Genomic DNA, 6,000 nt, shown 5'->3' with positions numbered 1-6,000 from the left:
CCCCTACGCCCATATAGTCCTCCTATGGGGGGCGCGACCTAACCCGTTCCCATGCAGCTAATGGGCTGTACGACGTGGGGACACATTTCCCATGCGAAATGGCTAAGAGCAGTAAGGACTGATCAGGGACCCTTGGTCCTCCCACGAAGCTATAGATACCGTTCTCACGCTAGCAATATATGAACACTCCTAGGTACTTTCTTGTCAAGGTGAACCGCTAAGTTCCTAGGGGAAAATTAAGTCTGGCTGGAGCGACATATCGCTCCTAACAATAATTCTCTAAGCTTGTCATAGAAATGGGCACTAGAAAATAACGAGGTGTGCAGGCAACCGTCTTCTAACATCCTAATATTCATGCAAACTAGGCACACCGGCTCAACGAGGCGATGGCCTCCATCCAGCACCCAAAACACGAAGTTCGCGCTCAATGGGGCGAATTCATCCATCGAGCACCCGGAACACGGAATACACAATTCCAACATAAATTAAACGCATGCATACGTACAACGGAAGCTTAAGGCATACAAGCAACACTCAGATAATTCACCCAACCCATCATAACAATCCATCTGATTAATCTCATTCATGGAGAGCTAATTTAAGACAAAATCACTAACATGCATACATACAATCCAAACGAACCCTACAAGTATTTTTTCCTAAATACCGGGTGGTGACTTACGTGGTTAACGCGTGCCCTTTTTGCTAGCGTTTCTTTGCCCGTGAGGTGTCCAAAAGTACTGATTTCTTTAAATTAGGTCCCTATTCACGTAAGAACAGTATTAGAACTGGAACCGGGACAAAAATCGGGCAAACAGAAAGCAACTGGGCCAAAATGGCCGTCCCACGCGCGCGGGAAGGCGCCAGTCGCGTGCCCGCCTCCGCGTAGTCGCGGGTCGGCCGGTCCGGTCGGCTTGGCTCGCGTCGCGGTTCGACTCGGCTTGCAGGCGACATGCGTCGACGCCTCGCTGGAGCTGCGTTGCTCCAGCCGATGGTCGACGCGTGTCCGGCGCCTGTCGCCGCCGTCCGTCGCTCGCCGGCCGACTCCTTTATTTTTTTTTATTTTTTATTTTTTTTCTTCTTCTTCTTCTTCTTTCTTCTCTATCTTCTGAAAACCGAAACACAATTCTCTATTCTGATTTTCATATCTTTCGATCCGTAGATCGGATCGACATGATTTCTTCGACAAAGTTTTAGATCGTGTTACGGGCTACGTCCTCGTAGTTTTTTTGTAATTTTTGCTTAACTACCGGATAAGTTAAGAAGGTCGGAATTTCGCTCAACATTCTCGGACGACTCTCGAATCTCCGCCTTCGGGTTGAGGTCTCGGCCAAATTTCTTCACAGATCACGCGTAGAGTTGTTCCTAGATGAATATATCAAGATTTCAGATCTTGATTTACAAAGAAAAACTGTAGATCTGAGAAAACGTTCAAGATCCTTACCTTGCGGGTTTTCCGACATCTTGATGAAAAATGGGACTCCGGCCACCCACATTCTCTTTTCCCTTCCAAGAAAGTCTCTCTACATGATCTTCACTTCCTTGCATCATGATCTTCACCGGAATAGACTCCAACGGTAGTTTTCGGTGAGTCTTTCGGCGGTTCATCCTTTCTCCTCTCTCTAAGTTCTCTCTACCCCTTTCTCTCACTATCTCTCTTTTGCAGGACTATGGATGGGGTTTCGTTTGGACCCCTTAGGTGGTTGGAGGGGCAAATTTACTTATTTGCCCCTCTCGACTTTTCCTTTTTTCTTTTTCTTCTTTTTCTATTTCTATTTCTATTTCTCTTTCTTCGGGTATTACAAATTCTCCCCTCAGGAACTTTCGTCCCCGAAAGTAGCTATCTCTTGGAAGGGTTCGGGATAAGCTTTCCTCATGTCCTCTTCTCGTTCCCAGGTTGCCTCTTCCTCACGGCGGTTACCCCATGAGACCTTTACCAAGGGAATATCTTTGTTACGCAACCGCCTAGTGTCTCGAACCAAAATTCTGCTAGGCTTCCCCTCGTAAGACAGATCCTCTTGAAGAGGAAGCCTCCCATGCTCGATTACATGAGTAGGGTCGAGAGTATACTTTCGCAGCATGGATACGTGGAACACATTGTGCACGGTGGCAAGGTTCGGTGGTAGGGCAATTCTGTAAGCCACAGCCCCAACTTTGTCTAGAATCTCGAAGGGGCCTATGAACCTTGGGCTCAATTTCCCTTTCTTTCCGAACCTCAACACCCCCCTCATAGGGGCCACCTTCAGGAACACATGGTCACCCACCTCAAATTCGAGGTCCCTTCTACCCACATCTGCATAGCTTTTCTGTCGACTCTGTGCGGTGAGTATCCTCTACTTGATTTTCTTCACCGCTGCGTTGGTGACCCCGACCAACTCTGGTCCCAGTAGTTGCTGCGTGCCTACCTCTTCCCAAAACACTGGTGTTCGACACCTACGCCCATACAGTGCCTCAAAGGGGGCCATCTGAATGGTCGCTTGATAACTATTGTTGTAGGCAAACTCCATTAAAGGCAGATGTTCTCCCCGAAAGTTGGCGTCTCTTGGAAGAGTTTGGGATAGGCCCCTTCCCGTCTTCTTTACGTTCTTGAGTTGCCTCTTCATTAAGGTGGTTACTCCCACGAGACTTTTACTAAGTGGTCGCTCTTTCATACCAACACTTCGCGTCTTGGTCTGACCCGATAGGGTCTGGTACCCGTATAGGCGTACCATCTCTTTGACATATAACTTATCTCATCGATCTACTCGATAAGTGGTCTCACCTGGGATGAGGTGAGTTGTCTTGGTTGGTCTACCCCAAGTATCCAAATCACGTTACGAGTCTGTTTAGTCTTTGGCAAACCCGAGACAAAACCCACACTCACTACTTCCCATTGAAGGATTGTAGCAATCTTGTTGGGCGCTATTTCGATGCCTTAACCTGCTAGCAGCATCGTCTTACGAAACCCGCCATGTCTCTCTTCATTCCCAAGCCACCCATAGTATCTCTTCAGATAACTTCGTACATCCTAGGTGGAACGTATCAGATGTATAGTGGCTTCAGCTAAAACGTCTTTTAGGATTTCCTCGTCTCAGGGAACACCTAGGCAGTCTTGCCAGTGCAGGACCCCGTCTGAGGGGATAGAACACCTAGTTGGCTTTTCCACCCCAGTCTGACTCCACACTTTGTTAAGGTGTTCATCAGATCTCTGGACATTAAAGACACGTTTTCATAAAGTGGGTTGCATGGTCATCTATGCTATCTTAGCGATATCACCATTAACTGCAACCCAAGTTTCTAGCATTCTTCCTTCCATCCTGTAACTTCCCTTGCTTGGTGATCATTGCAGACGTATGATCGATCTGTGTCATTCCATCTGTACGACCAAGTACTCGAGGCTCTTTAGTCAGTGTATGCTTGCACTTTTCTCCATGCTCGTAATGTTGCCATGTCTCCATGGCAAGCACGACTGCTGCTAGTTAAAGGTCATGAGTAGGGTAATTTTGTTCGTGCTCTTTCTGCTTTCTTGAAGCGTAAGCTAATGCCTTACCATTCTGCATAAGCACGCACCCTAAGCCCTTACATGAGGCGTCTCTATACGTTACAAGATTGTCTAGCCCAACTTGAACTGATGCAGTCACCAACCTTTGCTTAAGTGCCTGAAAACTCTGGTCGCCTGCTGGTATTCGTGTAGGCGCTACAGAGATCCTAGAAATATCACGTACGAGTCTTTCGAAAGATTTCTAGAAACTTCGTACCTTAGTGACTGTGGTCAGTTTTGGCCACCTCATAGCTACTTCAATCTTAGCGATGTCTACGATGAACTCTCTCCGCTTGACACCCCATAACTTCGGATGTCATCTCAGACAACCAACACCGGCACTTTGGAGATCTTAGCGCATGATCGATATGTTCATAACACCACCAAAACCTTCCTCAAGTGTTCATTGTCATATCGTCAAAGACGACTATAATGATGATAGCAAGAGAATCTCATGCACCTTCGATTTTTGTAAACTTACACTTTCTCATGACTCTGGAAGGGCTCGTCAGTAAACTCACCTTCCTCATGACTCTGGAAGGCAGCCCTCAACATGTCCCTCTCTTTGATCCTCATAGGAGGTATCCTTACCTTGTTGAGACCCTTACGATCCTTACTGCTTCACCAAAAATGGCCTCGTAACTGCATCTCATTTGGTTAACACAGGTCTTTTCTCATACGAGACGCCCCGTCACATGATTCGCTTGAGTAGTAATACTCATTTGGGCCATGTACGGGCTCTTTTGGAAGTAAGGAATCCTTGCATGAGTCCTTTGCGTTCACCTAGGCTAATTCATGCAGTATCTTTATGATTGAGCTAGTCACGTCTCCTCTCGTAGTGATTTCTCATCACTGGGTTTTTTTTTTTTTCAAGCATGTGAACCTTTCAAGATCTTGTACCGTATTCTAGGGAACTCTCTGAAGACTCTTGTTTGGTAGCTAGTCTCCCTCAAACTTTGAGGATGCTATGTCAGTATGTTCTCTAAGACGTATCATGTCTCTGCTAGTCCTACCTGGTTACAAGTCACCATCTCATTACCGTCTGGTGGTCTTTGGCATCCTGTTGTCTAAGAGTTCTACCTCTATCTAAGCATGCTTCACGAGTATGGCGTCACACTCATGTGTAGCTAGAATTCTGCTCTTTGTAATCCGGGTGACCTATACGAGGGTAGGTTCTTACTAACACACATCTAAGTTTTCTCTCTCCAAACGGAGATAGCGTGACCATAGCTTGACCTCTTTTCCTGCTGTTCTCGACCCCGAGGTTCACCGAACTACCTTGATGGTTCCACGTCCTTTGCTTTGTGAGCACGCCTATCCTAACCAAAGGATAGATTAAAACTCGTTTTTTTTTTTTTTGGTGGTCCTAATAACCACGTGCTGCATTTAGACTTTGTCCTCTCCACCAAGGTTCAAAGCGACTTATTCTCCAGTAGGTGATCCATCAATGGGTATATCCTGCACCCCATATCCCTTTAGTGGCATTAAGCGCACATCATGCTTTTGGAAGTCCATAACTGAAACTTAGCTCGTGAAGATTCCAACTGACCTTGAAGCCATGTCCTCTATAGCTTCACTCTCAATGTTGGTGAATCTTATTTCTCGACATCCAACTTAACCAAACTCACTTATGAAATTCGTTTGCTTGAGGGGTGCATAACTCCTATAGTGGTTGCCCTTGTCTATAAGAACTTTGTCTGGGTCTACTATGTGGTTTGCCCTAAGGCATGTTCTACATTGTCTAGGTCTACAATGTGGTCACAAAGGAGGCATGCTTGACATCTAGAATTATGGTCATGGGAGGCTGAGCCATAGGTATCCATCTCTTACTAGACCTTAGAAGGTTTGATATACATTTCTATGGGTTGGACGTCACGCACTTTGCGAAGTCACCCCTTTGTCTTCCTAAGGCCAGTAAATTATAACGTGAACCCTCTCGGCCTCCTAACAATAACTCAAATCTAACATCGACAGTAATAGAGTGAACATTCACTATTAAACACTCAAAAGCGTAATCATAGTTACCACTTTCCCAAGACAAACATCAAATTTTTATAGCCTTGCAACCACTCATATCCTACTAAACAGGGTTAGAATGCATACCTAGTCGCGGCGAGGCGTGTCGTCAAGCTGAGTCACAGAGGTGTACGACTCTCTATCCTAGAAAAAGTCTACAGAATCTAAAACCTGACTGCTCTGATACCAATCTGTCACGATCCAATTTTTGAGGCTTCGAAAACCGAATCGTGACTAAAAAGACGAAATCGAAAACAAACAAAAGGAAGATAAAAGAAAGAAAAGCAAAGTAAAAAGATAAAAATACTTTGAATTAAAACAAAAGAGAGAAATTTTGTTTGTTAATTATTACAAAAGAAATTGCAAATATAAAATGAAATACAAAAGACTCTAAAAGACCGAAAAGGGACTGACGCTTCGGAACGACCCCCTCTGTGACTGTACAGCTCTTAAACGCTCCTCTA

At 45.4% G+C, this 6,000-nt stretch overlaps 1 long non-coding RNA gene and 1 pseudogene across 1 annotated transcript in view; both read right to left on the bottom strand.

The window, feature by feature from the left end:
* The window catches only part of LOC111436624, a 4,333-nt gene extending 4,242 nt beyond the window's left edge, over nt 1-91 (bottom strand). Inside the window, exon 1 of the long non-coding RNA XR_002709294.1 lies at nt 39-91. This is a non-coding gene — a long non-coding RNA (uncharacterized LOC111436624). The remainder of the gene's footprint in view (nt 1-38) is intronic.
* The window catches only part of LOC111436620, a 71,682-nt pseudogene that overhangs the window by 46,349 nt on the left and 19,333 nt on the right, over nt 1-6,000 (bottom strand).

This window comes from Cucurbita moschata, unplaced genomic scaffold, assembly GCF_002738365.1.
Source record: "Cucurbita moschata cultivar Rifu unplaced genomic scaffold, Cmos_1.0 Cmo_Scf00057, whole genome shotgun sequence".
In the NCBI taxonomy this organism is placed as follows: domain Eukaryota; kingdom Viridiplantae; phylum Streptophyta; class Magnoliopsida; order Cucurbitales; family Cucurbitaceae; genus Cucurbita; species Cucurbita moschata.
This window is presented reverse-complemented; position numbering and strand designations above follow the sequence as displayed.